The 25,486-nt window shown below is 42.4% G+C and overlaps 1 protein-coding gene across 4 annotated transcripts in view; it reads right to left on the reverse strand.

Annotated features, from left to right (window-relative positions):
- CAPN6 (calpain 6) overlaps positions 1–24,083 on the reverse strand; it is a 104,534-nt gene extending 80,451 nt beyond the window's left edge. For 2 of the 4 annotated variants that reach the window (XM_066581729.1, XM_066581731.1), the window contains exon 1: positions 12,301–12,442. The gene's annotated coding sequence lies outside the window, so the exon portion shown is untranslated. Of the gene's footprint in view, positions 1–1,587; positions 1,690–12,300; positions 12,443–24,027 lie in introns of those variants that run through there. The other 2 variants (XM_066581730.1, XM_066581732.1) reach the window with 2 other exon arrangements.
- Between the last annotated feature and the right edge of the window lie 1,403 nt (positions 24,084–25,486).

Raw genomic sequence — 25,486 nt, forward strand, 5'->3', positions numbered from 1 at the left:
AAGTGTCTGGGCCTTAAGGTACAAAACAGCCTGGTCCTTAAGGGGTTAAAGGGTTGCATTTCACTAAGAATAACAGCACCACTCTGCCTGTGGTTCATCTCAGATTTTACACCTTCAAATGAATATAGCTGAGTTGGAATATCCGAGACGGCTTACGGTGATTAGTAGCCTCAGTTTAAAAAAAAAAAGCAGACTTTTTTCGAGTCTCATAAATGTTTTTTAAAGAGGACTTGCCAGGTTTTTTTATATCAAAATGTCCGAAACAAATAGAGGAACCCATTCCTATACTTTATTTTAGTGTAAATATAAAAATAATTTAAAAAAAATTATAAATGTTAAAAAATTATTTTTTTTAGCTTTTTACCCACAATAAAACTAAAAAACGGAAAAAAAAATCAGTGAAAAAGATATAAAAAAATTGTCCTATATGTCACAGAAAAAAACATGCAGCAAAAAAAATTTTGGTAGCTAAAGGAAAAAAAATAGAGCAGTAAAACCGCCACATGGGTAAAATCCCTAAAAAGTGTCTGGTCCTTAAGGTAGAAAACAGCCTGGTCCTTAAGGGGTTAAAGGGTTGCATTTCACTAAGAATAACAGCACCACTCTGCCTGTGGTTCATCTCAGATTTTACACCTTCAAATGAATATAGCTGAGTTGGAATATCCGAGACGGCTTACGGTGATTAGTAGCCTCAGTTTAAAAAAAAAAAAAAAAAAAGCAGACTTTTTTCGAGTCTCATAAATGTTTTTTAAAGAGGACTTGCCAGGTTTTTTAAATCTGTATGTCAATTTTCATAGATCTTATTCCCCATTTTGGAACATCTTCTTGCAAACCGTGCTGTTCTTCTGTTGTTCTGCCTAGAAATTTATGACTAAATTGGCAACTGAGAGTTACCATTTTGCTAGTCAAGTCTCTACGCAAGCAGCATTGTCCAATCAGTGCTCTCTGTGTAGAGACATAGCCATTTTAAGGTTGTGTACACCTTTCGCACTTTTTTCTAATCAATGTGTTTTTAGAAGTGCAGACTTTTTGTAACTGGTTTTCATTAAACATTTCTGATTGTTTGATTTCTGTGCTTGTATTGTTTTCCGAGGCGCTGCAGGCTGGAGGACTGAAATCTTAACAACATCTGTCAGTGAGAGTAAACTGAGGAGTTATTTGGCTCCCCTGTCAGATTAGGAGGACAAAGAGCAGAGCAGAGAAAACTATTGTTACAGAGGATGAAATGTAAGTGCTGGTGGACAGTGAAGGGGATCAGGAACTTATATTGGCAGGGAGGGGGCATGGGGCCAGCAACTACTCAGAAAGGATGAGATGAAAGGAGAGATATCTGTGTGGTATTGAGTGGGCATTGTTAAGCTACACAACCTCTGAAAGTAGAGCCAGAAACTTGAATGTAGGAGAGCTTGTAAACTAAGTATGAGGTTTTTTGAATGCATGAGAAGGAAAACTCAATGCAGAAACACAGAAAAGTACAGAATTTTTGTTCTGTAGAGACTTAGCAAGATATGTGTGTATTGATTTTTCATGTAGAAAAGTTTCCATTGCCTTTAAGAAGGTAACACCCCATTGTTAATTTATTCATACCTTTCTAGGAGGAATAACTGAGGAACAGCAAAGTCTAGAATGGTAAGTAGTAAGGGTGGCATGTCGACCGTCTTTAACGCTTCCCCAGAGAATAACACTCCCCTAGAGAAAAAAATCACAATACTTAAAGTACGTGGAATGTTGAGGCCAAGGAAGAATTTCCCCATCGTCATGACCTGCACGGCCAATCTATCTGTTTAATAGTCGCCTATTGAGCTCACTTCTGACTTCATTGTGAAAATGGGGGGAAGATATGAAAATTAAGGACACAAAATGATCTTGTGGATTTGTTGACAGCTATTTTGTCACATTTCCCCCCAGTGATGACTATGGCAGAATAAAACTTTTTGGGTCTCATTTAGCAAAACTATCTAACAGTAAGACTGTCAGTGTTGCCCACAGCAACCAATCACAGCGCAGCTTTCATTTTACCTGAGCAGTACAAGAAATAGCAACCAATCACAGTCCAGCTTTCAGAAGAGTGTGGTGCCGGGCTCATTTTTGTGGCCCACTTTGTATGTTCTAGGACTGCTATTCATAAAATTACCGTCCAACGCACGGATATATCTCCTAGTTTATAATAACTCTGTATGAAGTCTGTAGATAAGGAGCATCTGGCAGAATTCTAAGGATATAGTTAAGTATGTCAGATTTGCTGCAGAAATTTCTACCCCCAAATGGGAATATTTTGGCAGCAATCACATGAAGACCTATTCCAATCAGCGGGACAGTTGCTGAAATTTCTGCAACCAATCCGCCCCATGTGAATATACAGTGTTTTAAATGGCATGCAGCAAATCTCTGTAAAGTTACATTATTAGGTAAGAGTAGTGGAGGGTCATAGTTTGGGTAATGAAATAGAACTTGAAATGTAAGTATATTGAGAGTATATTATGTTTTTCACAACCTGATTAAGGTTAGAGGAGCCTCCTTCTACCTGTGTGACTTGTACCCAACCAGGCCTATTATTGCAGCTAGATATAGAAAAAGTGCCGATGCATACCCAGGGCGCTTTCCACTGAAACCTATGGAATTTAGGAATTTAGGCGGACAGTCAGTCCAGCAACTACCTTAACCCTTTGCAATCCAATTTTGGATTCAGGGTATTCTATGGGGCCTTTTCTTTCTGCCATTATAGAATGTTGCCACTTACTGGCTAGAGCCAGTACTGCGATATGGGACATGCTGGAGAGGCCCCCGACAACAGAGCGGCCACTAATGTACAGTAAGAATACCCTGCCGGACGTCTTCCGACATTGGAGCTGTACAGGCTTCAATCAGAATGTCTTCAGACGTCAGACAGTGGATTGGAAAGGGTTAAATTTCAGAATTGAGAGTCACATATGTATGTGGCTCCCTCTATACCTCTTCATGGCTGGATTAAATCATTGAATGGCCATCAGAAAGGGTCAGGGTACCCCAGCTAGCATACACTCCAAGGTCCTGATGTTATGGTTCCATTTAAAGGGATTCTGTCATCAGGTTCATGATGCCCGAACCACGAGCTGCATTAACCCAGGACAGGGATGCCTGTTGCCCCGTAAGTGTTTTATTCTGAACGCCGCAATGTTACAGAATAAATACACTTTGAAGTTTGACTCGGAGCTCCAAGTCACGGAGGCAGACCGCACCGGCAGCTTCTCCCCATCCGCATCTCCTAGAGTGATAGCTCTCTCTCTATACACAAAAGGAGAGAGAGCTGTCACTCAGCAAACAGCGGGTGGGGACCAGTGACCCTGTACAAGTAGTCCATGGACTCACTGTATAGATGTACAATTCTGAACAAACACATATAATTGTCATTGCAAAGATCCCTCAGTGATGGAATTGACAGCGAATGCATTGCAGTGATGGTGCTTTTTTACTGTCCTTCGATGCACATATTTCCGATGTCTGGTTTAGGTTACTCCTAAGACTCTGCAGTCTCTCTTCCAGTTCTGTGAGTTCTTCCAGAAGCACCGCAGACTGTATGACTTGATGTGACAGCATTCATTAGCCCAGCATGCCTGCCTCCCTACCAGACTGAAAGCAGTTGTGAAGTCTATGACTGACACTTCCCTGCTGTACTCTTGAATATGTATTCATTGCTTGAAGTACAAAGATTTTTTTTTTTAAATTTTGTCTGTTTGGCTAAAATCAGGGCTCTGATGGACACAATCGTGGCTGTACTGTCCAACATGGAGGAAGGAGAACACAAATACATTTACTGAGTAGTAGCTCAGTTAACGATGCGTTGTCATAGCAAAGGGCCTTGGGGGCTTGTATCATGTCTAAGCAAACTTGTCAGAAATAGTTACATTTTGCAACGTCTGCACAATCTCTCTACAATAAACTATTGAATATACCAAGTATTTGGTTTGAGATGGACATAAGCCTACCATATGAAGAGTCCCAAAAAGTAAAACTCGAAGTTTTATTGCCCCATCACAGACAAATATAGCGACGTTTCGGCCGTTGAGAAAGCTTGAGAAAGGCCTAACGTCCGAAACGTTGCTGTATTTTCCTGTGATGGGGCAATAAAACTTCATCTTCTATAGCACCCCTGCATGCCAGAGCTTCTTCTTCTCTGTGTGGATCTTCTGTGGGAATTTAGGTTTGGACTTCCCTCTTGCATTCTGATGCCCAACCCTGAGTGGGTACATTGCTGGTGCTGCTGGCACAAGTTTGTTTTCTTTTTCATCTAGAAAAGTAAAATTTCTGACAATTCTTTTTGGGGTAACATAGTAACATACTGTGTTAGGGTGCATTCACACGAACATATATCGGCTCGGGTTTTACGACGAGCCAATATACGTTGTCCTCGTGTGCAGGGGGGGGGGGAGGATGGAAGAGCCAGGGCCAGGAACTGTGCTCCCGCCCCCTCTCTGCCTCCTCTCCGCCCCTCTGCACTATTTGCAATGGGGAGAGGCGGGACAGGGGCGGGGCTAATTCCACACCTTTAGCCCCGCCCCCGTCCCGCCTCCTCTCATTGCAAATAGTGCAGAGGGGCGGAGAGGAGGCAGAGAGGGGGGCTGGAGCTCAGTTCCTGCACTTGGCTCTTCCATCCTCCCCCCCCTGCACCCGAGGACAACGTATATCGGCTCGGCGTAAAACCCGAGCCGATATACGTTCGTGTGAATGCACCCTCAGGCTAAAAAAAGACACATGTCCATCTAGTTCAGCCTATTACCCCCCAACCCCACCCCCACCCCAATGTTGATCCAGAGGAAGGCAAAAAAAACCCAATGAGGAATAGGCCAATTTTCCTCATTTAAAAAAAAATCACTTCTCAAAGCTTATTAATAATGGAGTTAAAATGCACCATGGAACCTGGTTAAGGAGTACAACAAAGCTTTCACATTTTAGACACAATCTTCATATTTAAAGAGCCAGTCCGGTGAAATTATTTTTTCCATTCGTGATGTACAGTAGCTCATTCTCCAGACTGTATAATTATGTTCTGTAGTTTATTTAGATGAATATAGAAGTTAATAATAATTACAGTGTCCTCCCAGCAGACAGAGATGGTACAGACTGTAGCTGCTCATGTAATGTTGTGCTGATGCTTTATGGGATTGATAGCACAGAGTGTTAAAAGCCTGTATAAGATTTTTATTATTTATTAAAGGGAACCTGTCACATCCCCACAGCACCATAAACTAAGTTATGGTACTGTTAGGGGATGTGACAAGGAGGCGGGTGGTACATTTTTTATCATCAGCCGCTCCGATGATCCAGTCCTCACCCGACTCCCTGTCACAGCCCCCAACAGCATCATAACTTAGTTTGTGGTGCTATGTGGACGTGACAGGTTCCTTTTAAGGACTATGCCTTCATATACTAGATCATAGAATGGTAGAGTTGGAAGGGTCCTCCAGGGTCATCGGGTCCAACCCCCTGCTCAGATGTTGAACTTGTGTTAATTCCTTCCTCCCCTGACTTTCTGGACTTTATTGGGGTAACACTGCCATCACAACGCCTACACCCGTTAGCAGAGACCAGCCCCAGTGCATCTCCCCATCGCCCCCTACACGTATACATTGTATGATTGGGGAGTGACACATCCCAAACAGTAATACTGGAGGGGAACATCAGCCATCACCGTGACAAGTGACCTGCAAGTAAAGCCCCTTGTTCAGTCATCCCCACTTGGTTACAGCACTTTTATTCTGTGATTGATCCCTACCCTTACAAGTGAGTTTATATCCCTTCTATGAACATCTGATTTCCCAGAACCCTTCAGGTTGCGCTCATGTCGGATGAAAGCACTTTTACTGATAAAAGTATCACAGTTTTTGTTGCTGTAAAGGTATTTCTTTCAAGGCAAATATCCCTCCAAGGAAGATATTTTCATCCTCCTCTTATGTGCTCCGCTCCTGCAGGGATACAGTCATTACTTTGAAGCTATTTACGCTTATTCTTCATCACATGAGAATTACAACTTGAATTAAAATGTAACACAACTCAGTTGATAACAATAAAGCCTTAAAATTCCATAATCATTACAAATGAAACAAGATTGTGTTCATTCATAAAGCAGCGACCCCCGGAGGACTACTTTACCCCCATCCTGCTGTAATAGATCCCGCTCTAATAAACACTGTGTAACTAATCCACATCGTAATGTGCGTGAAATTGACAGGTTGGGTTTGAGGTGATGATTTATTTTCACTCCGAAGCTTAATTATTTTCTCTTCATTTTTAAAAAAAATTTGTTAACATAAATGGAGAGAGAATCGAATATTTATGTCTTTATATTTCCAAGAGGGAAAATATATGCAGTGAATCATCAGCTCGCAATGCAGAATAAGTTCAAGAGCATTTAGCGGTGACCTCTGAAGAGGGAGGACTCTCTACTCGTTCACTCTTAGGGTGCATTCACACGAACGTATATCGGCTCGGTTTTCACTCCGAGCCGATATACGTCGTCCTTGTGTGCCAGAGGGGGGGCGGGGGGGATGGAAAAGCCAGGAGCAGTAACTGAGCTCCCGCCCCCTCTCCGCCCCTCTGCACTATTTGCAATGGGGAGAGGTGGGACAGGGGCGAGGCTAATTATCGGAACTTAGCCCTGCCCCGTCCCGCCTCCTTTCATTGCAAATAGTGCAGAGGGGCGGAGGGGGGGTGAAGAGGAGGCAGAGAGTAGGGGGGGGGGGCTCAGTTCCTGCTCCTGGCTCTTCCATCCCCCCCCCACCTGCACATGAGGACAACGTATATCGGCTCGGCGTGAAAACCAAGCCGATATACGTTCATGTGAATCCAGCCTTAAGTTCTAGGAGCTTTGCTTTTTTAATTTTAAATTGGTTCAAAGTTATGTGCTAATTATGTGCAATTTTTGGTGCAAAAACCTGCCTTTGTGAACATTGCAGCTTTTTAGGACCAGAATCCTGCGTCCAATGAGTTCACAAATTCTTCCTACTGACTTTGTAAATCAGTAAATCAAATTCTAGGGAGCAAAAAGTCCCCTGATGATAAATTAGACCCATTTTCTCAAGAGGCTGGATACTAGGAATCTGTTGCAGCAGGGCTGGATCGCTGCCGCATTGACGGAATCCGGTGCGGGTTTTAGACGTGGTTCTGCACCTTTTAGCTTAGTAGGTGTGACACAATGTGCTCACATCTGTGGATGATTCGACAGCTATTTAGCTGGGATGAATAGGAAACTAAGGGGCTGTAAAATGTAATTTGCTCACTGTCTGAGCTGACAGTTAGTGGCTCCCGTGGACAGCGTGGTGTCTACTGTTCCTTACCCCGGATGGCTCTGTGTGCTGCGGCTTATTCTACTAAAGCTAAGTTCTGTGTTTTATTTTACTTTGTCCCTTATCAGTTTGGCCAAGTAGGGTTACTTAGGCCCTAGGAACGAGTGCAGGCCCGCATCTATCGACGCGCTCAGTCTGCCGTGTCAGGCAGGGCCCTCTCCCTCGATTGTTAGGTGTTTAGGGAAAGACTTCCTGTTTATTATTTGTCAGTTTGTTTTGGCCTCACTGTGAGCAATTATTGTGCATGTCTGCAGGTGCTGGTCCAGCACGTCCTTTGCAGACGTAACGGAATCAAGCGTTCTTTTCTGGAGATTAACAAAAACCTGGGTCTGCTCCATGATAAGGATTATAATTAAGGCCGAAGTCAACCAAGTGGGTAAAGGAACTTTTGCCCGTCCATTCTTTCATTAGTGCAGTGCTAGTATAAGTGACTCCCATTAGAGCTTCTGATAAAACCCGGCAATCATTGTGGGTGTTTTGTTTCTGATCCTAGAGGTACATATAAATATACATGCACAAGATTGTACATTTTGTACATGAAAACTAGTGCAAACATTAGAAAAGTTGTACCTTGCAATGATTTACTGTTTTTACTTTCTAAGGGTTTGTTCACGTGTAGTGGAAATGACATGGATTTTCCGCAGCAGAGATTCCACTGCAAATTCCACAGCATTTCTGAATCACAAGCTACACTATTGGTGCAGATTGTGACTCGCATTCAGCTCCCGGTCTGCAGCTGAGTTCAGCCTGAACATAACACTCTTCCCACTTCCGAATACTAAGTGCTGCCAGTATCAAGAGCTCACTGAGTGCCACTGCCGGACAGCTGATGCAGAAGCGGGCTACCTGTCACTGGGGAAAAATGCAAGCACGGTGTGACGGTGTGCTCTGCGCTCTTGGTACCGGCAGCAAGTAGTATGAGGAGGTGAGAGAGGTGTTATGGGCAGGTTGAAATCAGCTGCGGACCTGAAGCTGAATCTGAGTCAAAATCCATGCTGTGAAATTTGCAGTGGAACCTCTGCTGAGGAAAATTCTCAGCATTTCCGCTACATGTGAACATACCCTAAGGGTGGGTTTTAGACAGGATCACTATGCTTTCATACAGAAGCGACAGTCATTTAATGAAGGAAGGTAAAGCACGCCGGAGATCTCTTCCGGCCTCCTACTTGCATTCACTTCAAACTGTATATATATCCTTTATATTGGGTTATTTACAACCCCAATTCCAAAAATGTTGGGATGCTGTGTAAACTGTAATGAAATATATAAAAAAAGATTGCTATGAGATATAGAAATCTCATATAACCATATTTTATTCACAGTAGAACATAGAATACAAATCAAAAGGTAGAAGTGAGAAAATGTAAGAAAATTCACTCAGAAATAGTTGGCAGCAACACATCTCACAAGCGTTAGGACAGGGTTAACGAAAGGCTGGAAATGTGTTATTAATGAAAGACAGCCAGAGGATTAATTTTCTACTAGGTCTCATGACTGTATAAAAAGGGCATATTAGAGAGACAGAGTCTCTCAGGAGCAAAGATGGTCAGAGGTTCCCCAATCTGCTTGAGATCTGCTGGCACTCAGGCATCACTGCATTAAACACAGGCATGATTCTGTAATGCAAACCACTATATGGGCTCAGGAATACTTCCAGAGGTTATTGTCTGTGAATATAGTTCATTGTGCAATCCACAAATGCAAGTTAAAACTTCAAATAAGAAGCCACATATCAACACAATCCAGAAACACTGATGTCTTCTCAGGGCTAAAGCTCTTTTAAAATGGACTGAAGGAAAATGGAAAACTGTTCTGTAGTCAGATGAATCAAAATTTGAAATTCTATTTGGAAACCACGGATGCCGCGTCCTGCGGACTCAAGAGTAGAGGGACTATTCAGCTTGTTATCAGGGCGCAGCTCAAAAGCGTGCATCTCTGATGGTATGGGATTGCATTAGTGCATATGGCATGGGCAGCTTACACAACTTGAAAGGCACGATCAATGCTGATAGTATATAGAGGCTATAAAACAACATATGCTCCCATCCAGACAACCACCTGCAGTCCAGACCTTTCACCGATAGAAAACATTTGCCTCATTATGAAATAAAAACTCCAGCAATGAATGGGACAACATTATCTCCCAAAACTCCAGCAATTGGTCTCCTTACTTCCCAGAAGTTTACAGACTATTGTAGACAGAAGAGATGATACTACACAATGGTAGACAAGGCCCTGTACCACATTTTGTGAGATGCGTTGCTGCCATTAACTTGTAAATGAGTTTTTTTTTTTAATGTAATGGAAAATTGTCTCCCTTCCCCTTCTGATATGTGTTCCATGTTCTATTGCAGGGTTCCCCAACTCCAGTCCTCAGGGACCGCCAACAAGTCATGTCTTCAGGATTTCCTCAGTATTGCACAGGTGATGTCATTATTGTCGGGCCTCAGACATTGCCACAGGTGTTCTTACCATAGGATATCCTGAAAACATAACCTGTTGGTGGTCCCTGAGGACTGGAGTTGGGGACCCCTGTTCTATTGTGAATGAAGTATGGTTAGATGAGATTTCCAAACCATTGTATTTTTTACATTTTAGAGATCATTCCAACTTTTTTGGAATTGGGTTTGTATAATACGAGTAATTTCTATCTCCTTATTGGAAATATTTTGTATATGTGTGCATAATATGTGCATGGGGCTGTATATTTAACCCCTTGACGACCACCCATACAGTTTTTGAAGAAGACGTTTAGGGGCTTTATTCTGATGTGCCATCTTTTTATGGTGGCTGCAACAGAAGCCTGGTACAGGTTTCTTGTGCCAGGGAGAGCAGGTGCATCTGCTCAAACAAGGGGAACTAGAGATACCTCTGATTCCCGCTTTTTAACCCCAGTGTGACCGTGGCATGTAAAATGCTGACAGAGGGAGGGGGCTAATTCTCTTACCTGTTGTGATCACGGTGTCTCAGTGGTTTACTATGGTACCCAGAAGCTTGAATATAGCCTCCAGATCTGCCAGCTACAGAATCAATTTAACATATTATTTATACTGCAGGGTGAATGCCTTAAAAAATGAAATAAAAAACCTGACAGAATTGCAGATTTTTAAACTCTTGCCTCTAGAAAGAAAATTGAATAAAAAGTAATTAAAATGTTATATATTCCCAAAAATTGGATAAATGAAGACTAGATCCACCAAAGGAAAAAAAAAATTAAATATGGCTATTGGAATGCGGCAAAACAAGATCTTTATAAAGAAGTGTTTTTTTGTGTACAAAAGTAGCAAATCATAAGAAAGCAATATAAACTTGGTACTGCTGGAATCGTGCTGATCATTATGTTATCATAGTATTTATTTTGCACACTGAACGCTGTAAAAATGAAATCCAAAGAACAAATGGCAGAATTTCTCTTTTTTCCCCAATCCCCCTAAAAAAAATTATAGAAATTATACAATACATTATATGTACCCATAAGTGATGCCATTAAAAAAATACAACTTGTCTGGCAAAAACAAACCCTCATATGGCTATGTCAACGAAAAAATTAAAAAAAGTCATGGATCCTGGAATGCGATGAAAAATTAGTTGGTCATTAAGGCGCAAACAGGCTTTCTCACTCAGGGGTTAATACTCTTCCAGAGCTGCTGTCTTTTTTGGGGGGTTACGGTGTATGGGAATTACTCTTTATTATAAAAGTGGTTCTGTTGCCCTTATGATACTATTTCATGTTTTTTAAATGATTTTAATTGGTCTGTGATTGTTTATATATACCGATAATACATTTTTGTAACTAATTTTTTTATACTTTTTTTCCCTAAGTGTTTTTAATATGCCTTCTTGTTCTCACACACATATCATTTTTTGTCTTTTATACTTACCCGGCTTCCCTTTCCTGTACTGTAAACCCTTAAAGTTGGCGTGCGGAAGGTGCAACAGACTAAATTTTGCAGTCTGTACTGGTGCATATACATTTTTCTCTGTGGGAGTGCGCTGATACGGCTTATGGAGATGAGTAAATTGCGCTGTCCGCACGCTGACATCTACAGGTGGCAGCACGGAATGGGCAGCTGGGTAAGTATAAAAAGTACATCCCCGGACTGCTCAGTACTTGCTCTATGTATGAGCACTATTAGTTTATGCTACACATAGCTTTACTGTACTTCTGCTACAATGTTGCAAATGGAGTTACCATGACGACAATTATGATAACAGTTTCTACATCTGTACACAAACACTTTCTGAACCTTAGATGCAAATTTAGTTTTGAATATAAAGTAACAGCTGAGAAAACATCTACAATGTATCCCCTATCAATAAACAGTGACAGCCCCAACCCCTGCATTCTGTAGTTCTAGTGAGAAGCTCCTTCTTACAGACTAAGTGACACAGTTGCTGGAGGGTCAGGATTCCCACTGACCTAAGAGCTCTAAATTATTCCTGTTGCCATTTTTTTCCCACTGAGAGTTTACTTTTTAGTGTCAAAAATCTACGTTTACTACTTAACCTCAATGAACAATGATTTCCAACAGGGCTGTGAAATCAATGAAAGAACATTTCATTTCCCGCAGGTCTGCAGATGTAAATCAATACTTCACATTCATTTATGAATGCCAAAAATGTGACAGCTACTAGAGAGTGCATGAAGGCCGGAATCTCTGCAGGACTACATTCTGTTCTTGTCACATCGTATAAATGATATTGTAACAACTGGTTGATACTGTTTGTAAATAAGAATTTACCAAAAACTAAAATCTGGTTTCAAACAAACTTTTAGTGTGTACGGATGTAGCAGAGCTAAACATGACATTTAGTGACTGATTTGTGTATACATTGTATCTAAACAACAGATAAATTGTAATATTATCAGAAGTTGTGCAACATCATAGTTCTGCCACATCTGTCTAACTTGGTGCGGCTACATCTGTCTATTCTATCGTCTTATATAGTTTCAGCACATGTTCATGATCGGTCTTACCTCGGAGCTGTGCTGCTTCCTAAAGTGTTTACTGCCGCTGTCAGCGTGATAAAAGGCGATCCCAAAAATCAATACAGTTTATGCATTCCAGCTGCCAAAACTATGAAGGGCTGGAGGTTGTACCAAGGTGACAAGCTCTAGAGGCGAGTCCTGCTGGAAGTTTTCAAACTATATTCTTGCTTTACAGGGCAGAGCGTCATAGTAGAGGGCTGGGTTTCTTATGTGTTAAAGAGGACTTGGGGGTGTATTCTGAGGCTCTGGATCTATTATGGGAAGGAGGGGAGTGGGGCTTATAATAGGAGTAAAAGGAGTCCAACTGACCTTTACTAATATAACTAGAGCAAAGTGCATGCGTAATATGGAGAAATAATACCTGTACTGATATAGTATACTGTGTGGTGCAATAGAAGTTTTGTATCTTCACTTCACAGGACTGTTAATACTATCTCTACTTACAGAGGATCTCTTCTTCACTTGCATGACAGCAAATTTAGCTGCAAATTTCATTCCTTGTAAAAGGTCCTTAAAATTAGCAACCAAATGGATGATTTTGAAGTGATGGTGAATTCAATAAAAGAGTTTAAGAGGGGCCTGGAACACCTTTCTTGAGTGCTACACTATTACATGTTATAGCAAACACAATAGTATAGGTAAAATCCTATAAAAGAGCTGGCGCCAATACCCCACGCCGGAGGAGGCGGGCTATCTGTTAGCCGAAATGCGTTGCATCTATATGTGAATAAAAGAACTTATTTTTGAAATGTGTGAAGTCCAACATCACCTCGCACTCCACCTGACCATACAAGGTTATTCAGGCGGTACTGGATTAGGGGTGCACTCCTCAGAGGCACCCCTGCAAAGTAAGTTCTTCACCATCTACAAACTAAATGTATAATCTGGAGCTCTGGTTTTTTTTTTATAGGATTTTACCTATACTATTGTGTTTGCTATCCCCTCCGATAAAATATCTTCGGTTTCCCATTGACGCTTTCCCAAGTCGATGTCTTAATGGACCAGTGCATATGTATTTATAGCCTTACCAGGATATAGGATGTACCAGAACACCCTGCACTAAAGGTAACTCTGTTACACCAGGTGAGTCCAATCCATAATATTTTTTATACCTCTAATGTATCCAATGGCGCTCCTTATCGATTATTTTTCTATTACATGTTATAGAGATGCAAGCCGAAATTCCGTAGCAATATGCAGTTCAATGTAAGTGGTTTTTAATAAAGCCCATTTACTTGCACAGGAAAAATCAGCAGCACAACAGAGAAATGCTGTGGATCTTCAATATTGAATGCATTTATTGCGACGAAGTGAGTGAAAATCTGCACCAAACTTCACATGCAGATTTTAGTGCATTTAATTGCAATGTGTGATGATACCCTAGTACAATTTGTAATAAAATCTGCAATGGAATGTTTCTGGTACTGTAGGTGTGTGGATGTACCCTAAACGTACGGTTTGATTAAATGGCAGTATGAGACCATCTACACATGGCAGAATTTTCCACCCTGAATTCCTCTTGTGGGCGCCATCACAGAGCTCCGCAACTTGTCTCTGGTTAACATATCTTTAGGCTATATTCAGACAGTCGTATTTGAGAGACTCCGGGGCAACTTGCATTGGGCAGCACACGGACAACCACCATGCGCTGTCCGTTATCCACAGACCTTGTACAGTGCATGGGCTATTCTTGTCTAGTATTAACTATGTGTGGGGAACATAGGGCGTGACTTATCTTCCTGCTGTTTTATTGAAACCTGTGCCCTATCATAGGCAATCACTCGTGGCCGAGTAGGATTGCCCTCTAAGTATGGCGTCTTTGCGGTTGGTCTGTAGTGACTATGGAGACCTATTCTTGATCCGCAGGTTCTTTTGCAGTGGGGACATCGGTTTCCAAATGGAAGACGGCCCTGACAAGGGTTGGCTTGATGTTCTTTCCTCTTGATATGTTTCTCCCTTTTGCCCTCCATTAGTGCCTCTTTGAAATTCACAGCGCTGTTGGTAACGGCCGACCCCCAAATTGAGTAGAGTTTTAATACTTGGAGAAATAAAAACCTGTTCATGCGTAATTACATTTCATAGTGGCGAACATAGTTGCACATATGGCCATGTGAAGAATCCATTAAAGAGTCTTCAGACTACTTGAAGCCACATTAATACACACAGTCTTTTTAAGCCTTATGTCCGCACCCGGGTACCCATAGCCGCTTATTGATGCTTTTTCTCTTGTTTGTGCAAAGATTTCTTCAAGCAGCTTTAGATCCTCACGATTTGACCTTTTTTTGATGGAAATATTGTTTTACCAGAATTTTTAAAGCATGTAATCATTAAAAAAAATGGAGTTGAAAATAACGCCCCCCATTCGCACCCAGGGTACCCCGGGGCCCATGAGTATTTTTATATTATGAGTGAATTTTTAGCTTTCTGAGATGAGCGAGTATACATATATAACTTATTTCAATTATTTATTTATAATTACTAATTACATACTTATTGAGTAGCAACATTTTCGCAGAGGATACATTTTGTCGCAGTTACGGCGTGGTCGTCGCACACAGGTTTACTACAATTCGCACGAGATTTTCTTGTTTTTCGTCGTTTTCTGATAGTTTGTTGATAGCAAACGTGGCAAGAACCAACCAGAACTTTTCGCAAGAACCAACCAGAACTTTTCGCAAGAACCAACCAGAACTTTTCGACCAGTTCGATCTAACTGTGAATGAGACATCAAAGGTAGTGAAACCATGGAAATCGATCGACAAAACAACTGCCAATTTGGTTTCAGAATTTCTGATAACTTGCTGATTTTCAGAACGATTTTCCATTATTGGACCTGCAAACTCTTCACTCAACTGTCTCAAGAAAAGCCGTCTTTGGTTGGTTTCTTTGGAATCATTTTATTGTTTTTGTAATAAATAATATACGCAGCTAAACTCGCAATGTTGTAAAAAAAAGACTAATGGCCGTCTATTTGTACGCCGATGCGTGGTATATCTGCCTAACATTTGGTCCATAGTATGAAATACAATTTATAATGCATTGTATTCAGATTTGAATAGATATATAATAATATCATAATGAAAAAAGAACGATTTTAAAAGCGCGTTTTAGTAAAAACGGGAGAAAACTATTACAATAAGTACCTGTAATTCTGTCAGAGACACACGAAAATTCGAAATACAATGAACGGCCGTTACTCACAGTCCTCTCCGAATGAGAGTGAATGCATGACCCCCGAATTTTATCTGTTTACATGTTCTAGAGCAGCAGTAACGCGCGTAGGTACCCTGGGTGCGTACATAATGGTCAAATACCGCAAGTTTCTAGTGTTTTTCATTGTGTTTTTTACAAGCGTTTTTAGTGGCTTTTTTTTTTTATTTGTTGAATTTGTAACACATTTTTTCTGCTGTAAAATTCCACAAACCTAATCAGATTGTACGCAGTGCATTGCATATTGCACTTACATTAGCTCAGTATTCCATTTCTAATCTCCCCTTCATCTCCCAACTACTAGAACGCCTAGTTTACTCCCGCCTTGTAAGCTATCTATTAGAGAACTCTCTCCTCGACCCCCTACAGTCTGGCTTCCGCCCCCTACACTCAACAGAAACTGCCCTTACAAGGGTATCAAAGGACCTCCTGACAGCCAAATCGAGGGGCGATTACTCCCTACTGATCCTCCTCCACCTCTCCGCAGCATTCGACACTGTTGACCCCAAACTCCTCCTCAGTATGCTTCGCTCCATCGGCCTAAAGGACACTGCCCTCTCCTGGTTCTCCTCCTACCTATCTGACCGCTCTTTCAGCATCTCCTTTGCTGGCTCTACCTCCCCTCCTCTTCCCCCTGCTGTTGCGGTCCCCCAGGGCTCGGTCCTCGGCCCCCTCCTTTTCTTTATCTTCACAGCCCCTATTGGACAAACCATCAGGAGATTTGGCCTCCAATACCACCTGTACACTGACGACACCGAGCTATACACCTCTTCTCATGACATCTCTGCACCTTTCCTCCAAAACATCACTGACTGTCTGTCCGCTGTCTCTAACACTATGTCTTCTCTCTACCTAAAACTAAACCTCTATAAAACTGACTTACTGGTATTTCCACCCTCCACTAACCAACCTCATCCTGACATCTCCATCTCAGTGTGTGACGCCACCATAACTCCCAGCATGCCCGCTGCCTTGGTGTCATATTCGACTCCGATCTCTCCTTTACCTCCTACATCCAATCTCTCGCCCGAGCATGTCAGCTGCACCTCAAGAACATCGCAAGAATCCGCTCTTTTCTCACCGCAGACACGCTAAAAACGCTCACTATTGCCCTCATCCACTCTCAGCAACGAGTTGCTCAATTACTGCAACTCGTTGCTGTTCGGCCTCCCCTGCTCCAGACTCTGCCCCCTCCAATCCATCCTTAATGCCGCAGCCAGGCTCATCTTCCTGTCCAGCCGCTACTCGGACGCCTCTGCCCTGTGCCAGTGACTGCACTGGCTGCCCATTAAATACAGAATTCAATTTAAACTCGCTACCTTCATCCACAAAGCCCTCCACAGTGCAGCGCCCCTCCTACATTGCCTCCCTCATCTCAATCCATCACCCAGCCCGGGCTCTCCGCTCTGCTAACTAAACCAAACTGAGCGCCCCTCTAATTCAAACTTCTCATTCCCACCTCCAAGACTTCTCCAGAGCAGCACCGGTCCTCTGGAACGCACTACCAAAGGATACCCAGGCGATCCAGGACTCGCAGAACTTCAGGCGTGCTCTAAAAACGCACCTCTTCAGGGAGGCATACCACATTCCCTAAACAAACCCCTCTGTACTCCTCCTGATAACATGCTTCCTGACCTACTGACTGCAATCCCTGCTAGCCACCATCAACCGCCCTCTGCAGTCACACTGATTCAGCCATCACACGGCTAAATGTCTGACCATTGTCTGTGTGTATAGAATCCCTCACTCTCCACCTCGCCATACTCTGCACATCTCCAGCCCTTTACCTTCTGTATCCCCCCATTACTTGTAGTATGTAAACTCGTTGGAGCAGGACCCTCACCCCTATTGCTTCCATCAACTGATTACTATGTAACCGTGGTTCTGTAATGTTTGTACTTTTGTCTTTCTGTATTCCCCCTGTCTATGTAAGTGCTGCGGAATATGTTGGCGCTATACAAATAAAGATTATTATTATTACGGTCCTCAAAATAGGCCAAATATGGACTAAAAATAAGCTCACCTTAAACTGGCCTTACACATGTTCTTATCAGTGTTCTTCACTCTGCTTTTTTTAAGTAAAAAAGCACTGTGACCAGATGTTACCTTAAAGCATAAGGTAAAATATTGAAAAGTCTACTAAGGGTGCCTTCACACGGACAGAATTAGCCCGCAGGACGCAAGTCGCAGTAAATTCTGCACCTAAATCCGCACAGATCTGTGTGGATTTTAATACGGAATTGTAAATGCGTTAATACTGCTGACCATTTTGCATCAAAATCCATAATGCAATTTGTGGGTTTTGATGTGGAATGTGCAGTAGCAGATTAAAGTGCGGATTCCAGTGTGTAATGGACCTTTCACATAGACAGAACAGGTCACATGACGTACCGCAAGTCACAGAAAATGCCGCATGAAAATCCGCAGCCTTCCTGAGAATTTTTATGCAGAACTGAAAATGGCTTAAAACCTGCCTGCAATTCTGCATCAAAATCTGCATTTATTGCTGTGGATTTTGGAGTGGAATCCCACAGCTGTGGATTTGGCTGCGTCCTGCGGCGTAATTCCAGCCCGTGTGAAAGCACCCATATGGAACTTGGTTTGTGCCATTTTTTGTGTTGTGCTTGGGGCTAAGTTTCTTTACACAGCATGTTTTGGGCACTTTTCAGGCATTCTTCCCACAGACTTCTCAATAGGACTTGAAAAACACCAGAAAAATGTCTGTTACAAAATAAATAAAATTAAAAAAAATTACCCACAAAAAATGCAAAGAAAAATGTTTAAAATGCATGACTTTTAGAGATGAGCGAGCACGCTCGTTTAAGGCTGATGCTCGAGCGAGCATCGGTCTTCTCGAGTAACTGATTACTCGTCCCCGCACCATGCGGGGGAAGCAAGGGGGAGAGTGAGAGATCTCTCTCTCTCTACCCCCCGCTCGCCCCCACCCCCTCCCGCTCCCCCCTGCCGCCCCCCTGCATGGTACTTGGACGAGTAATCAGTTACTCAAGAAGACCAATGCTCGCTCGAGTATCAGCCTTAAACGAGCGTGCTCGCTCATCTCTAATGACTTTTATTACAGGCATTTAAAAACACTGAAAAAAGTAGGCGTCTTGCAACCGTGGAGCATGTATGTTCATGAGGGGAATGCCTTGCCTTGCGAAGACTACATCTCTCCATATGCCCTGTAGAGTGGGGTCCTCTGCTCAGAGTCCCCCTCTATGAGCCAAAGCAGTGAGATACTAAGTCGGAGCCTCTCCTGGATGGATAGGCAGTTATATCACATTCCCCCCGCAGCAGGCGGCCTGCGCTTTCCCTGGTGATAACTGCTAACGGTATTCACAGGGCTATATCTGGATACCAGTACATTGATTGATGAGTCCTCTTTCTAGTTCAGACTTATTCTAGATAGTTTAACCTAGTTAATCATTATTTTTGCTAAACCCTTCCAGTTCTTTCCTCCCCCCTCCCCTCCGCCCGCGGCGGCCCGCTAAATAATTACTGCGGCAAAGACACCGTATGTCCCTTAAAATGACTCTCAAAGGTTTGCAGCTATACCCTCTGTGGCGGTGAATGCTGGGAATCTGTCACTTAGAGAGCTACTTGATGTGCGTCGGCGGAGAATGCTTTACATTCCTTCCTAGCAGATTAATGTATCCAACTCTTACATAATAGCGAAGGTTTTGCAATAGGTGATGCCGCGTGACATTTGTCTGCGTTCCTTTGTACTCTGCATACTGTTTGTTCTAACACTTTGTATATTTACGTTGGTTCTCGTTTTACTCTTGATGCTCTATTCCATTAGCGGACGCTTTCCTGCCAATAAACACAATTATTTTTTGCTTTTTTCCCTTATTTCCATGGTTCTGTACAGATTCATATTAATGAAAAACAATGGATTATTTTTTATTTGAGACGTGACGGTTGAGGTTTTCAGCCAGTTGGAGAATAAGGAGGACTGCGGCAGGTTTAGGCAGTCGACACACCGTCTCTGGCCAGAGGAAGGCATTGGTTCAATGCTAAAACACCCTGCCTGAATAAATATTGCCCAACTGCTTTCCTGACTGCCCAAGTGTTTCGATTGTCTACGCTCGCCGTGGTTCTCCTTATTCCCCAATTGCTTTGGTTGTACACGGAGATTCTGCATCATCCGTACAGAGGGGGATGCCGCTACCAAAATGTTCCTACTTGTGCCGCGAGTTGAACTATACCAGGTGAGATTTACTTCCATCTACCTCGGTGCCCTACATATTGGAGCGCGGTTTATCTTTACCTATAGTCTAGATTATTGGGCTTTTGACTGGTTAACAATGATGCAATACCAGAAAGCACTTGAGATTTTGACATCAATAGGGAAAAATAAGATATAATGTTTGAGTTAAACCTAGCACAAGAGTCTGACTGTGGTGGTACGCCTGCCAAATTGTATGATCGGTAGGTGTCTGGGACACCTACCAATCCTGAGAAGGGGGACCCATGATAGAAGCGGAGGACACTCATGCGGATCAGTGCTCCATTCATTTTAATGGCAATCCCAAAAATTGACAAGTACAAGAGCTCAGCCCTCTGTATGATGTCATCAAAATGAACTAAGTGGCAGCATGCATGCGCATCCTTCACTCCATTCATTAATGGCCAAGTAAAGATTTTTTCTGTCATTGGAAATTCATTTTCTTTTGCATGGCACCGTTCTCCTCTCTTTGTTAAAGGCGTTGTCCAGTTGTAAACTATTGATGGTCTATGCTCAGGATAGGTGTACAGCAGTCGTTACCAAGGGTTCATTGCCAGGCACCCCTGCTGATCAGCTGTTATCTGGACTTGTGCACTGAGCCCATTTCTGCAGGAAGCAGACAGCTCCATTCCTACTGCAGTGGCCAGGCTTGGTATTGCAAGCCAAGCTTCCATCAAAATAAATGGAAAATCACAAACCAGCTCGGTGCACCAGCCTGTAGATCACCTGATTAGCAAAGGTTCCAGGCGATGGACCCCCTCTGATCTACTGTTGCTGACCTTTACTAAAGATAGGCCATCAATAGTTTAAAATTGGACAATCCCTTCCATATGGACTTCCTCCAGGTTAGTTCAGTTTTCTATTACTGTGTAAAAGTTTTAGGCAGGTGTGGAAAAAATGCTGCAAAGTAAAAAAACAATTTCAAAAATAGAAGGCATCTGATTGACTCCAAATTCATTCTGCAGCAGGACAACCCCAAATATCCAGCAATGTCATTAATAACCATCTTCGGGGTAAAGAAGAACAGGGAGTCCTGAAAGTGATGATTTGGCCCCACAGATCCCTGATCTCATCCAGTTTGTCAGGGATTACAGAAGGATTTGAGCAAACTACATCCTAAGAAGGTCAGGGGTTACTTCTCCAAGATGTTTGGAACACCCTCTCTGCCGAGTTCCTTTAAAAACTGTGTGCAAGTGTACCCACAAGAACTGATGCTGTTGTGAAGGTAAAGGGCAATCACACCAAATATTCTTTTTTTTTCTTTTGTTCAGTCACTTTGTATTTTGTTAATTGACAAAAAAAACTATTACCACTTCTATTTCTGAGAGTATTCCTGCTTTGCAGCATTTTTCCACACCTGCCTATAACTTTTGCGCAGCGCCAGAAGCTTTTACATGTTAGAAGTGACAATGATGTAGAAGACTCCTGTGTGGTCTGTATGCTGCCCATCACTGCCGCTTAGTAACAGCAGACAATGGGAAAGTCGGTTCTTGCTGCCTCCATCCTTCCCTGAGATGCTGAAACGTTTATGACTAATTTCCAGTTGCATCCTTTCTAGTAAAGCTAATTCTGCATGACAGTTTTATTCTTTCACCTTGTGTGCAAATACTTCTCTTTCAATATAACAAGTTCCCAGGCAGGGATGGCAATGCTGTCACGGCACATTAAGTCCTCCCATTATAATGCCTCGTCTTACAAGATTTATACATAACTACTGGAGAATTTCACTAATAACATGAAGGACAATCTATTCACCTGACTTTTCCCAGAAGTTCAGACAAAGTTCATTTCTTGATAACAAATCTTGGCACATTATAACTGACAGGAGGAAATCTATCATTACCAGGCTCCATTCACACTCTGCGGTTATTATACTCACATCCAGATGGCATATTGTACTGAATGAGATTTCTAATTAGACCTAATGTCCCTGGAATAGAATTAGAGAAGCCCAAATTAATGTCCCAGTCCCTATAAAAGTTGAATCCAGAGTGTTCCTATATCTTCTCCACGGTGTCCTTATAATAGTCGCAGCCGGAGTGAATCATCCATAAATGTCTTAGCTATAATAGTCACATTGCCTTATAGCAAATAAAAAGTGCTTATTAATCTTGACACCTTCCATTGTTCCCACAGCATTGTCTATAGCATAGCTCTTCTTCACTGCAGACACTGTGATTTACTGCTCCGTTTCTGCCCTAACCTCTGTTGTCTGCCATTAAATGCGGGCATTTCACGACTACACTGGATTGGTGATTAATGAATCCCATGCAATGTGCTGAAGGAACCACAAGAAAGTTGGACTAAGCCCAACTGCCCAACAATCCTGCTAAATCTGGGACACTTGGCGCCTATTATAGTTATACTGATTTTAATATGTTTTATGGATCATTCAAATGGGAAGATGGAACAATGCCTCTACTGTACCACATATTGGAAGGCAGCAAGCCAGCGAGTGAACATCAGACCTTTCAACAAGCCGTGGAAGAACAATTGGGAACATAAGCCAAAGATAGTCATCTCCAGAAGGAAAAGATAAACCATACACAGACAGGATTTTTTTTCCCCCTCATCAGTTTGCAGTAGGTTGCTGGTTTGGCTGGGTGAGAGGCTTCAATGGGGGTCAGGAAGGGTATGGTTTCTCATTACGGAGAGCACCTAGAAGTGTGAGGAAGCTTATAAGGCCATGCATGCTCCTCTGGGAAATTTATGCAAGTTGGAAGTCTTCTCATGACTTCTAGGTGCAAGACTTGTTTTAAGGTCTGACATTGACTTGCAGGAATTCTGCCTTCCAATAGATGGTGCTGTAGAGATAATGTTCCTTTTTTCATTTGCATACATTTCTCAGAGGCGCATGGATTGCCTTCAGGGTGCTCTCCCTAAGGAGAAATGATACACTTCCTGGATCATGGACCATTAATTTCTCCTACAATGTAGATAGGTAGACTGTAGAATAGAGATGAGCGAGCATCGCCTTTTTCGAGCACCTGCTGGCTCGTCCCTGAAGATTTGGGCGGCAGCGGGGAGGAGAGTGAGAGAGATCCCTCTCTCCCTCCGGATCCCCTCTGCAACTCCCCGCAGCCCCCTCGAATCTTCAGGGATGAGCCAGCAGGTACTCGAAAAAGGTGATACTCTTTCAACTCTACTGTAGAAGTACTATTGAACATGCCATTAGGGGGAATAGGTCCAAGCCTGCAGGAAGAGGTGACTTGCTTCTCAGAATCTGGCCCGGGTTATAGTTCATGTAGTCTGAGTTGATGTTGCAGTCTGGATTCAGTATTTACACATATAGCAAAGTTTAACCCAACAAGTAACGTGATTGAAGCACAGTTGCAGCAAACTTTAAAGAAACTTTTTCAATGGCTTGTGTTGTGCTAAATGTCGACTTAAAGTTTGCTGCAACTGTGCAACTTAAGTTAAACTTTGCTAAATCTGTATGTACACAAAAAGACATATATGTTGTAAGTGCTGACAGAAGAACATTTAGTTGTATCGCATTAATCCGTCTCCGTTGTTATTGGACCACACCGGTACCGATCTGATGACCTCGTTGCCAGGTGCCAAATTGGTACATATGGAAGCCCATGATGAGAAGATTTGCTAGCAATTATCTATCAATAGCATGAAATCACTCCATGTTATGTCAAGACACTTCTCCATGAGAACTCAATGAATTCTACTTTATTATCAACATAACCAACTCTTATACAGAAAGAAGAAGGCGGATTCAAGAGTTACTTGGTACAAAGATTAGTGTTACATAGGTGACAAAGCTGATTGATCATAAGGCTTATTGACATCTACCAAATAGTCTCAAAGCTCTTAAGGCCCGTCTCAGACATAGAAATTACTTAAGTCAGGATATTGCTGTTGCATTAGACAATAGTTCTGCTATAGCGGTGTGTCTTCTCTGTTAACATAGCTTAGCCTTATTTAATTTGTCTGTTGACTTCTTATCTTAAAATCCTAGTTACGGGCACTACAAAGCATAGGTTTTAGTCTTCTATTTAAGGGTCAATAGTCCAATACAAGGTAAGAAACATACACTTATTGCATTCTGAAACTTAACACTTTATATTCCATGACATTGTGGATGTATCCTATATCTGTTACATTTACGGTGGTTGGTCTGAATGTAAGCAGAAAACATTTCCTTCCTGCTAAAACATAAATGCTGAACGAGAGGCAGAATGTTACGGAGAGGACTTGCGTGTATCTCAGCCAAAGAAATAGTTAGCTCTTATGCAATAATAAGTCCCATAATCAGATATAATAACCTCATATCCTGTTCCGAGAAGTTCAAGTCTTTAGATAAAATCCCATCGGCTTTGACAAGAGCTCCAGAGAGTATGAAGTATGAAAGTCAGGTGGGTGAAGTGGTTACACGGATATATCATTATCTGGACAGTGTGTGGGTGTTACGGGTTCTGGAATCTGTGCTAATCCAGGCTTGTGTGTCACAGAGAGCAAGGATATTAATGGGAATGTTTCTGGGCATGCCACGAGTTATGTTACAGAGAGGTCATTAGCTGCAGAAGCAAATACAGTCCATATCCCAATAATATAGCATCCTAGGGGAGTAAAGCTGGAATAACTTAAAGGTCGCTTCAATAAAGAAGACCTTTGTCTTTTGGTCCCTATGCCTATAGGGATTCATTTGATATCCAAATATTCGGGTCTGTTGGGCAACTCCAGATTAGATCCAGAGAGAGATTTATATTGATTCTCCAAGGACCACATGTGTTGGATCCTCCATAGCAGAAAATCCACAGCAAATCCAGTACGGTTTTTGTCATGGATTTTGGCGCAGAAATACTGCAGTTTCCACCTTTTGCATTGCAAAGGTTGAAATCTGTGCTTAAAATCCACAGCATAAATGGACATGTAGCAGATTTAACCCCTTAGGGACGTGGCTTATTTTGGCCACGATTTTTGGGGGAATTCTCATCTCCACTTTGCAAAATCCACAACTTTTTTTATTTACCTGTCAACATGGCCGTATGAGGGCTTGTTTTTTGCGTGGCGAACTGTAGTTTTTATTGGTACCATTTTTCGATACATTTAATATATTGTAAAACCTCTATTATTTTTTTTTCAAGAGCAGGGGGAGAATACACATCAATTCTACCATTGTTTATATTACAGCGCTAATTATGTGCCACAAATGACATGATACATTTTTTTCTGCGGACTGGTACGATTATGATGGTACCAAAAGTATTTAATTTTTTGTAGGTTTTTCCAGTTTTCCCGTGCAGGATAAATAGTGTGTTCAATTTCTTGTACAGATCGTTACTAGAGATGAGCGAGCACCAAAATGCTCGGGTGCTCGTTACTCGAGACGAACTTTTCGCGATGCTCGAGGGTTCGTTTCGAATAACGAACCCCATTGAAGTCAATGGGCGACCCGAGCATTTTTGTATATCGCCGATGCTCGCTAAGGTTTTTATTTGTGAAAATCGGGGCAATTCAAGAAAGTGATGGGAACGACGCAGCAACGGATAGGGCAGGCGAGGGGCTACATGTTGGGCTGCATCTCAAGTTCACAGGTCCCACTATTAAGCCACAATAGCGGCAAGAGTGCCCCCCCCAACAACTTTTACTTCTGAAAAGCCCTCATTAGCAATGCATACCTTAGCTAAGCACCACACTACCTCCAACAAAGCACAATCACTGCCTGCATGACACTCCACTGCCACTTCTCCTGGGTTACATGCTGCCCAACCCCCCCCCCCA

Source organism: Eleutherodactylus coqui, chromosome 10 (genome assembly GCF_035609145.1).
Source record: "Eleutherodactylus coqui strain aEleCoq1 chromosome 10, aEleCoq1.hap1, whole genome shotgun sequence".
Taxonomy (NCBI): domain Eukaryota; kingdom Metazoa; phylum Chordata; class Amphibia; order Anura; family Eleutherodactylidae; genus Eleutherodactylus; species Eleutherodactylus coqui.